The following is an 11,347-nucleotide window of genomic DNA, read 5'->3' as shown; positions in this document are numbered from 1 at the left end:
ATATCCAACATTTAAAAAAAGTCTTCAAGAAAATTAGAAATGCAAATTTAAAATTACAACCGGATAAGTCTGAATTCCTGAAAAAGGAAATCGAATATCTGGGTCACATTGTTACCCCGAAGGGGTAAAGCCAAACCCGACAAAGATTGAGACAATAAAGAAATTCCCTTTGCCTACTACACAGAAACAAATTAAATCATTCTTAGGTGTCATGGGTTATTATAGAAAGTTTATTAAAGATTTTGCTAAAATAACAAAACCACTAACTAAACAACTGAAGGGAAAATCTAAGGTTACTGTTGACGAGGACTTTATAAAAACTTTCGAATATTGTAAAACCTTGTTATGTAATGACCCGATCCTAATATACCCTGAATTCGATAAACCGTTCATACTTACTACAGATGCAAGTAATGTCGCTTTAGGGCTGTTTTATCTCAAGGAAACTTGGGATCGGACAAGGCGGCGAACTACTCTACCCTCGAAAAAGAGATGCTTGCCATAATTTGGGCAATTAAGTATTTTAGACGGTATCTTTTTGGTCAAAAATTTAAAATTGTCACTGACCATAAGCCCCTGACATGGCTTATGAGTTTCAAGGAACCAAATTCCAAATTGGTGAGATGGAAGCTCAGACTGTTAGAGTACGATTACGAAGTTATATACAAAAAGGGGTCTCAAAACGTGATTGCTGACGCCTTGAGCAGAACAACATTTGATATCAACTTAAATGACCAAGAATCAGTCGAGGCGACATGTGAGGAAACCGTACATTCAGGCCTAGAGAACATTTCACATAGAGCAATTTCGGACAAATGTTTAAACGATTTTAATATCCAAATTATCCTTAACAAAGATCCAGTTTCTAACATCAAAATCGAAAGCCCGTTTAAAAACAAACTTCGCCGCATTATATCAGAACCCATTTTTAATAAAAAAGTCGTGAATAGAATTTTGAAAACTATTTTAAAACCCAATAAAACTTGTGCAATTTTTACCACTGACACAATATTTAAAATAGTACAAGAGGTTTTTTCACAGTTTTTTCAAACAGTACACTCTATAAACTTCTTAGATGCACAGAGTTTTTGGAAAAACGTACCACACAGGATGAACAAGAAAAAGAAATTAGAGACTATCACTATTATAATAATCACAGGGGAATTGATGAAACTCTAGCCCATTTAAAAAGAACAATATATTTTCCACATATGAAGCAAAAAATTACTATCGATTTGTACACCATTAACCATCAAAATGTTTTAACAATAATAGACAAGTTTTCAAAATTTGCTGCTGGGTACACTATACCATACCATATACCATAGCCTAAATATAGTAAAATCAATCAAACATTTTATGTGCACTCATGGCATACCTAAAAAGATTGTTTGTGACCAGGGTGCAGAGTTCGCAGGAAATCTTTTCATTGATTTTTGCACTCAATACAATATCACCATCTCACATCTTTTCAACAGTCTTCAATCATATCAGTCAGTCATATCTGATCAAAATAAAAAACGAACTTTAAAACTAAACGAAGAAAGGAAGGATCCACCAGAAGTGGAAACTGACGAGACAGTATTCAGAAAAGAAAATAGAAGAAATAAATTGACTCCTCGCTTTTCAAAACATATTGTCACTAAAGATAAGGGGGTCACATTTATTACAAAGAAAAAGCAAAAAATTCGCAAGTCAAAAATAAAAAGATTGACAAGAAAGCCTTAGCAAAAAACCAGGTATACATATATCTATATATATAAAATTCTCGAGTGTGTGGTGTTTGTTACCAAACTACTCCGAAACGGCTCGACCGATTCTCACGAAATTTTTTATGCAGATCGTGTAGGACTGAGAATCGGCCAACATCTATTTTTTATACCCAAATAATAAATAATTAAATAATAGAAAGCAGTCGAAAATTTAAAGTTAGGAAGATCGTTTGAATTTAGTACTTACTGAAATAGCAGTGCCTACATAAATTACCAGCATTGGCAATATTGTTCAAAATCGTATAACTATATTATGTAGCATATAAACCAGTGTTTGCATTTGCTGCTACATAGCAGCAATTTCAATAAAAATATTGCTCTGCTCCTGCTACTGCTCTGATTTCGAAGGGCTACGTTGCATAGCAGAGAGCACAAACGGAAAACGATTGCTCTTCTGCTCTGCTCCGTAGCATACATCGTCGGAGCACAGAGCAATAGCAAGAGCAAAAAATTTTCGATACGCTATTTGTAGTTGTAGCAATAGCACAAGCATTAAAAGCGAGATGAGAGCGGAGCAAGCAAAATAAATTTTTGTGCTACTGCTACGGAGCATTTCCTTTTCTGTTTATTTGTTTAACACACTAATACTTGCATACAAGCAAGAAACGTTTGCGGATGCGACAGAAAGAAGAATGCAAAAATCGGCTTCTGTCGCATGCGTTGTCCTCTCACAATTTTTCACTCAGCTTTCAGTGTTCTCATGTTATGAGCAAAATACATTTCTCATTTCTTCGACTAGCATTTCAGTATGAGCCTGATGTTGAATATTACGCTGGAGTTTTTTATCCAGGTGAATGGTTGCTGCCCTGGCTAAATTGAGATTTTATGACGTGTATCCCAACCTGAACAGCATAGTTTTCAATGATTTTTTTGACATGTGTTTGGAAAACTTAATTATTTCTGTTTTTTAAATTTTTACTCTCTGTATGTTTTTATGATCATTATAATAAAATACTTTTATATTTCTATCTATATTATTATTGTTTTGTATTATTATATTATGTTCATCAAAGCATAAATTAGTTCAGCTAAAAGGTAACACGAAATTCTTTGACTGTTAGGCGTTACGAAGTTCGCCGGGTTTGCTAGTATAATATAAAATACAAAAACACAAGCAAACAAAAAATGATTAAATACGATTTTTCATACATACATACCTAATTATTGTAAACCACAACATACTTATTACACAAAAGAATAAAAAAAAAGAAAGGAATTTAGGGAAATTCAAGGAGCATGAACAAATGAATAAACAATGTCAATCATCAATGAAACGTTAATAATAAAATAATTATAAGATTTTCAAACATTACCGATCATACTAATAACAAACATAATATTAAAGGTAATTTAAAAAAAAAAAAAAAAAAAAAACTATAATAATAAGATCTATAAGGAATTAAGCACTGAACACAACGAAAACCATGTTCTTCAATATTTAAATAGAATTGGCCTTAGCATTGATGTTATGTATAACCATTTAAATAATACTTTTTTTTTTTTTTGCTTAAAATTATCCCAAAATTTTTTCAACTAAAGAAGACAAAATCACAGAAATTTTAGCAAAACGAAATGTCACAATTTCATCGCAAGAACATTTATATAGATTACTTGAAATAGATACATTTGTAAACAAAACTAATGTAATATTTTACCTAAAAATTCCAATGTTCAGAATTAAAGACTATAAATTCATTCATTATACCATTGCCAATGACAAGACTATATATCTGAAAATACCTAAACATGTTATTTATAAAAGATATAGTATTAAGCCTCTTAAAGAGAAAATTATTTTTTTGCCCCAACGTGGGATACAAATTATCTACAAGGAATCATCAATGGACAGAACAACCGGAAGTTCTGGAACCAGAAAGGGAGTTCGTTTTGTTGGTGTTAAATAGACTTAAAACCTAGCATAGACAACCTCACCTGGAAGCAATCAAAGCGCAACTATATTTTCATCCTTTGAAGAGGATCAATTGTTCTCAAACCACCACCAGTCGCTACTAATTTCGTTTAGACCACCGCTATGGCCCTCACTTCAATCCAGTGGGGGAGGAGTTACCTACACGGTCACCACACCAACGAATTCACCTTCAACTACACAAACCATGGAACACATCAAAAAGGGCAACAAATAACACATATGTACATATATACGTACGTACATATTTACACACATACATATATCCATACATACATATATAGACACTTACATATATACATACATACATATATACATACATACATATATACATAATTAACTGAAGGAGAGAACGGCATTGTCGCCGATTAAAAATGATAATTGTGTGTTGAACGTCAAACAAGGCGGAGGTTTTAATTTTATAATAAAAATACTAAAAAGTAAATAAACACAGGGAAAAGTTACTCTTTTCCTCGAACACGACTTGGCCAAGATGTTAACTCGTGCGTTGGTGTATGATGCTATAGTCCCGCTAGGTGGGGGAATTCTTTGGCGAGAGAATTCTTTATGTCGATAGACTGTACAGGTACATCCAGGGTATCTACACTGTGAACCTCTTCCAAGTAGAATTGATTGCCATTCTGTGGATTGGCAACCGTAAGTGTTGATGTATTCATCATGCTGATACAAATTGGTGCATAACACTTATTATACGTTGGAAGTACACAGAAGGCGGTTTCAAAGTTCTACACCGAAATACATAAGAAACTTTTAATATATTCATCATGGTGATGCAAATTGGTGCATAACACTTATGATCATTGGAAATACACAGAAGGCGAGTGTGATGTATTCATCATGCTGATACAAATTGGTGCGTAACACTTAAATACTTCACATTTGAAGTATACATCATTCTGATTCGAATTGGCGCATTTGTTACGAAACTATAATAAATATATTTTGATACTAACTTTATAAATTGTGCATTTTCTTTTGATACAGATCTGAAGCCTTCAGATCAGTTCACCGAGCAAGTATTATCCGTTTGCTAATGATTAGCAAGAGCCTTTGACAGATTTTCTTGGGCATCGCAATCAATAAAATATTTCCCAATGCACACATTTTCGAATGTATAGACTCTTGCATCGAACTGAATGGAGTAACTACCACAGAAAATTAATCATTGATTCTCTTGGTCAGCTGTTGTTGTGGCTACAATTTGCTCTGGCCAAATTTATGCAATGCAGCAAGTTTGCCCATAATTGAGACCAAGGGAAACTGCAGGATATTAATTTAGAGTTTGCACTAACATTTTGATTACTTCACATGTCTGGAGGATGCACTTCAACGATAAGTGGCAGAAAGCAGTGTGTTATTAACACATACGCACATACGCATAGCCATAGAAATATTGTATATATTGACACATACACAAATGTAGGTATATATTTTGAGATGGCTTAAAAAGCCAAAATCTTAATACTAATTAAAATTATACAAAGGCAAATTACTTGGGGCCAATTAGGATGAACAGGACATGGACATGTGTCACATTTTAAGCGATATTTTATAGCCAAAAAGAAGAGAAAGAGAAAGAAGAGAAATGAAAAGATCATTATCCAAGTAAAGGATAAAGAAACAAAAGATGCCTAACTTGGCTTATGATTTGATACAACTAAACACAACATTTGACGCTTTCATTAGAAAATTTAAATATTTTAGATGATTGTATGTATTATTCACATATTCTTTAAGGAAATAATGAAGGATGTATAAAGAACTAACCATTATTTTACATTTTTTCAACTTACATGAGTTTACTTATATTTATTTGAACTAAATATCTAAGAACTATATTTTAGATGGCATTTCCCAACTTATTCTAATTAAGTAAATTAAGCGCCGACTTTTATAACTTTGTTTTAACTAGGTGTAAAACAATATTAAAGGCGCGTGAGATGTGGATTGAATCGCCTTAAACATATTGAATACCTCTGAACAATTGACTTTGTAGGGATTATAAAGTAAGCTAATCTTTAAAATAAATTTATTCATTAATTGTTTAATTAGTTGTACTTTTTCCAAATATTTCTAACTGAAACATTCTAATAAACTCGAAATGTCCTCCTCCGCCGAAAATGCTGTTTTCTGGATGTCGTCCTTGTGCATCTCTATCGGTGGTAACCACTGGCTAAATCCAGTATTGAAAAATATTTCGATTTCCCAATTCCATCCAAGACATCGTTTATTATTGGCGTAGGGTACTTGTCTTTTATCTAAAATACCCGGCGATTTCCGAACTTGTCTGGAAACTACTGTAGAATAGAGGCCAGTTCTGAGGATTGCCATCAAATGTTGGAAGCTCTTTCGGTATCGCTTGACGGGCTGCAAGTTGTGCCGCGCTTGGTATTGCTGTGTTTAGGTCTACGTCCATTCGCACTTTACTCTCTAGATAGTACGATGCCCTATTTGGATTATCCGTAAAATTCCAGGGCGCCCTCGGCGTAGCACTTAGGTGCGGTTGTTCGCGTGTCGTAGCACGCGTGTTCTTTGAGGTTAGGAACGGCAGCTGCGGTGCCTCGTGATCGTAATGACACGTGTCACGTACAGCTGTGTGTGACCATCGCTTTTTGTTTTTGATCCGGTTCTGGTAGCGGCCCGTTGGTTTTGCTGGTAACGAAGTAGCCGGTCATTGTCTTCCTGCATGCATTTCTTGCAAAGATATATTCCACTTGATAATTCTTTTGTTGCCATGGTCTACCAATGTGTTTATACTTTTAAGCGATGTTGATTAGTTACGTGACCTACATATGTAGGTCGTAAACGGTTGACCGTTGAGGTTATGTATCACAATTTAGTGATTGGTTATGCAATCATCGAGGGTAACCGTCGAGTTGAGTTAATTAATTAACTTTTACGGTTCCTTTAGTGGTTTACCACTGTTAGATTAATGTAGAATTAATCTGTAGAATTAATTTATAGAATTAATTCATGCCCTTTATGGCGTAATTTATAGAATTAATTTATAGAATTAATTCCTGGCATAATTCATAGAATTGTTGAGTTTGGCGCTAAGGTTCGATGTTTTAGCGGGCCCACATGAAAACACTTCACTTCTCACGTGATACTTCATTTATTTCTTCCACTTGTATTTCTTATGCCGCTATAAATTAATCGCCCTTACTCGCGGTTGTAACCAAACTGTTCTGTCCGCCGCTTAGTAACAAGTATAGAAGCTAACATGTAAGCTTAAAGCGCAAGATGCAACGGTTAATTTCCCAGCACGTAGGCTGGCGCTTAAGTATAAGTATGAAAATGAAAGTGGATGAGTGATATGGTGGCTGCGTCGGGTCTGCTGGGCAGTTATCGGATTTCGGCGGCAACAACAAGTCTGCATTTATATTTATGTCAACGTAAACTATGTAAATTTTTAAAATCCAAGCAGCCGGGTTTTAGTCACCTGTCATTCGAAAAGTTGATATACCTGAGACGAAGCCAGAGAAAGTCAGTTAAGTTTGAGTTCTCACTAGAGCACACAGCTCGAAAATCAAAATTCAACACAGTTTTTTTTTCGGCAAATAAACACTTTATTTATCTTAGATTTAAGCGTAAAGATATATATTTTTTTTTTTTACTTTTATAAAAAATAAAAAAAACTCAAAAAAATCTGAAAAAAGGTGAAAAATTTTTTAAAAAATCAATATTTGCTAATAAACTGACAAAAGTATTCAGGTATTTAATTTAATCTGCTTTGGGGTGCATATTTTGGAAAACCATAGAGCCGAATTGTAGGAGCCGGTTTTAAACACTAATACTGACCACTGTACCAGGTACGCCTGTACTGATCTGTCTGTCTCTTGTTTTACCTACACACGTGAACACTTACCCAGTGTGAGTCAAGGTTTTTGTATTTTAACTAAACATATTTGAATATAATTACCAACTTGCAGCTTGCAGGACGAATAATAATGGACGTTGATTATAATATTTCTAAATACTGAACCATCGACGATCATCACATCCTGAACACGAATCTACACAGGGTAAGCTACGAAGATTAGAATTTTTATAAATGAATTTTATAATTTTTTTTCTCACCTAATAGACTCATCCACAAACACGTTAAAGATACACAGAAAGCGAGTAGTAGGTTCGATACACAAATATATACGATACATTTGATGTATTCATCATGCTGATACAAGTTGGTGCATAACACTTATACACGTTGGAAATACACAGAAGGCGAGTGTGATGTATTCATCATGCTAATACAAATTGGTGCATAACACTTATACACGTTGGAAATACAGAGAAGGCGAGTGTGATGTATTCATCATGCTGATACAAATTGGTGCATAACACTTATACACGTTGAAAATACACATGCCAAGTGTGTAATGCTATACCGAAACTAATGAAATATACTGATGCAAAGTGGTGCAAAACAAATCGGAAACCGAAATACATAAGACATTTGATGTATTCATCATGCTGATACAAATTGGTGCATAACACTTATTATACGTTGGAAATACACAGAAGGCGAGTAACACTTATGTAACACGTGTAACACATAAACACGTTGGAAGTACACGGAAGGCGGTTTCAAAGTTCTACACCGAAATACATAAGAAACTTTTAATATATTCATCATGGTGATGCAAATTGGTGCATAACACTTATGATCATTGGAAATACACAGAAGGCGAGTGTGATGTATCATGCTGATACAAATTGGTGCGTAACACTTAAATACTTCACATTTGAAGTATACATCATTCTGATTCGAATTGGCGCATTTGTTACGAAACTATAATAAATATATTTTGATACTAACTTTATAAATTGTGCATTTTCTTTTGATACAGATCTGATGACTTCAGATCAGTTCACCGAGCAAGTATTATCCGTTTGCTAATGATTAGCAAGAGCTTTTGACAGATTTTCTTGGGCATCGCAATCAAAATATTTCCCTATGCACACATTTTCGAATGTATAGACTCTTGCATCGAACTGAATGGAGTAACTACCACAGAAAATTAATCATTGATTCTCTTGGTCAGCTGTTGTTGTGGCTACAATTTGCTCTGGCCAAATTTATGCAATGCAGCAAGTTTGCCCATAATTGAGACCAAGGGAAACTGCAGGATATTAATTTAGAGTTTGCACTAACATTTTGATTACTTCACATGTCTGGAGGATGCACTTCAACGATAAGTGGAAGGAAGCAGTGTGTTATTTACACATACGCACATACACAAATGTAGGTATATATTTTGAGATGGCTTAAAAAGCCAAAATCTTAATACTAATTAAAATTATACAAAGGCAAATTACTTGGGGCCAATTAGGATGAACAAGACATGGACATGTGTCACATTTTAAGCGATATTTTATAGCCAAAAGAGGGGGAAGTTGAAAGTCTGAAAATTTAATTCGTAACATAACCCAACAACTCATATGTATGTATATACATACACATGTTTGTATATCTGTCATAAGCTGCTACTTAAGTGCTTGTCTTAATCCTTTTTACTGGTTCTGAGACCTGCATAGAAAACGTCTCTGGCCCTGTAATTACAATGTAATTGCAACTGCATCTAAGAAAATTTAATGCTTAGTACATTCGAGAATTTAATATGTAAAATGAAAAGATCATTATCCACGTAAAGGATAAAGAAACAAAAGATGCCCTACTTGGCTTATGATTTGATACAACTAAACACAACATTTGACGCTTTCATTAGAAAATTTAATCACTTTAGATAATTGGATGTATTAGTCACATATTCTCTGATGAAATAATGAAGGATGTACAAAGGAACTAACCATAATTTTACAATTTTTTCAACTTACATGAGTTTACTTATATTTATTTGAACCAAATATCTAAGAACTATATTTTAGATGGCATTTCCCAACTTATTCTAATTAAGTAAATTAAGCGCCGACTTTTATAACTTTGTTTTAACTAGGTGTAAAACAATATTAAAGGCGCTTGAGATGTGGATTGAATCGCCTTAAACATATTGAATACCTCTGAACAATTGACTTTGTAGGGATTATAAAGTAAGCCAATCTATTAAAATAAATTTATTCATTAATTGTTTAATTAGTTGTACTTTTTCCAAATATTTCTAACCCTACTAAAGATAATGAAAATAACATAACCAGGAACAGAATATTTACCAATGTAATTGTACTTTATAGCAGTTCTTTATACAAAATAAACAAAATAATATAAACTCTAGTTCCAGTAACTTTACTTAAATAAAAATGTTGTGTTTAAGGATCAATCCAAACATAATTCAAGTGTTATTACCTTACATCATATGGTTTTTTGGTATTTAAGATTTTATAATGAAATTTAGGAAACATTTAAATACAATTTTTTGAAAATTATCATTTAATTTAAGCAATTTATATAAAAGATTAAAAATATTTATATATACACACGACCAACAACCAAAAATTAGACACACATTAAACTTATTCGAGCAAATAATACTTCGTTTTTTGACATTCATAAAATCTAAACTTTTAAATTAGATATGCAAAATATAAATATTTCAGAATTGAGTTTTTTGAATACAATTATCCTAAGACGGAAAAATCAGTTCACTAAATAACATAGATACATAAAATAAAGTTACCAAAGAGCATTTGATTTGGCACTTTAAGAATTTCACAACTCTATCTCTTCATTCCCTTTTAACCATTCATATATAACTGTCTTTATGGCAATTGCATTGGTGATTAGGCTTATTACAATGCCTAAGGATATTTAGTCCTTTAGACTATTTAAGTATTTTTACCCAACGGGCTAAAAGCATAAATATAAATTGCAATTTACTTGAGGCTTTTCAGCAATGAACAATTTGAAATTTCCCAGATTATTTTGCTTGTGTGGCTTTTGTTTTAATGGAATTGTGTGTTTTGTCTGATTGTGAGTTAAATATGTGAAAATTGTGTGCTTATTTGTGGATAATTGAATGCATAAATTTCAATAGAAAATATTTTGGAAATTGCTTGAGTATAATATGAATTTAATTGGCCAAAGAAATTGACAATATTTGAACCAAAAAATATGGTTTAGTATGGTTTGTTCATGTGAATTGTTCAACAGTTTTCTACCCACCCATTTTAGATTAAAATTCTCTAAACCATTTTTCAGTTTTTCGCAAAGCAACAAATTAAAAAATTGTGCAACAATTGTAGAAAAAGACGATAAGGGAGAGGCGGAGAATGAGCAAGACCGTCATGTCTCATGTCAGTAATAATATTTCTTTTTAATTTAGTAATATATTTTTAATGCAATAATTTTAAATATCTCCAGATATTTTATATGGTTTTTGATGAGTTTGAGATTCTGACAACCAATTCTTAAGCTTGGCTTGTTTTGTTGGCAAGACCATGGCGAGAGACGAGAAAAAAATGCTTAAGAAAACAACTGAAAAACAAAAATAATTCCTTCAATTTCATAATTAAATATATCAAATAATTGGACTTACATAAAGTAACTAAGTACTGCAACCAGAACATGATGACCGCTGTGAAGAAAGAGAGCTTGCCAATTGTTCTATTATATGTGATTGAGTGCTTTATTTTGTTGATAGATGCTTTGAAATCAATTTACAACACA

General features: G+C 33.0%; 1 long non-coding RNA gene across 2 annotated transcripts; it reads left to right on the top strand.

Annotated features, from left to right (window-relative positions):
* Nucleotides 1-7,350: 7,350 nt before the first annotated feature.
* LOC26530084 lies at nucleotides 7,351-8,546 on the top strand. 2 transcript variants are annotated; one of them, XR_001450478.3, is made up of 4 exons: nucleotides 7,351-7,379; nucleotides 7,435-7,593; nucleotides 7,653-7,745; nucleotides 7,808-8,546. It is a non-coding gene; the product is annotated as an uncharacterized LOC26530084 (long non-coding RNA). The 2 variants fall into 2 exon arrangements; XR_002724463.2 differs by lacking the exon at nucleotides 7,351-7,379 and having other exon boundaries at nucleotides 7,427-7,593; nucleotides 7,660-7,745.
* Nucleotides 8,547-11,347: the final 2,801 nt, after the last annotated feature.

Source organism: Drosophila willistoni, unplaced genomic scaffold, assembly GCF_018902025.1.
Source record: "Drosophila willistoni isolate 14030-0811.24 unplaced genomic scaffold, UCI_dwil_1.1 Seg693, whole genome shotgun sequence".
Classification (NCBI taxonomy): Eukaryota; Metazoa; Arthropoda; class Insecta; order Diptera; family Drosophilidae; genus Drosophila; species Drosophila willistoni.
The sequence above is the reverse complement of the archived record's forward strand: the minus strand, read 5'-3'. Positions and strand labels throughout refer to the sequence as shown.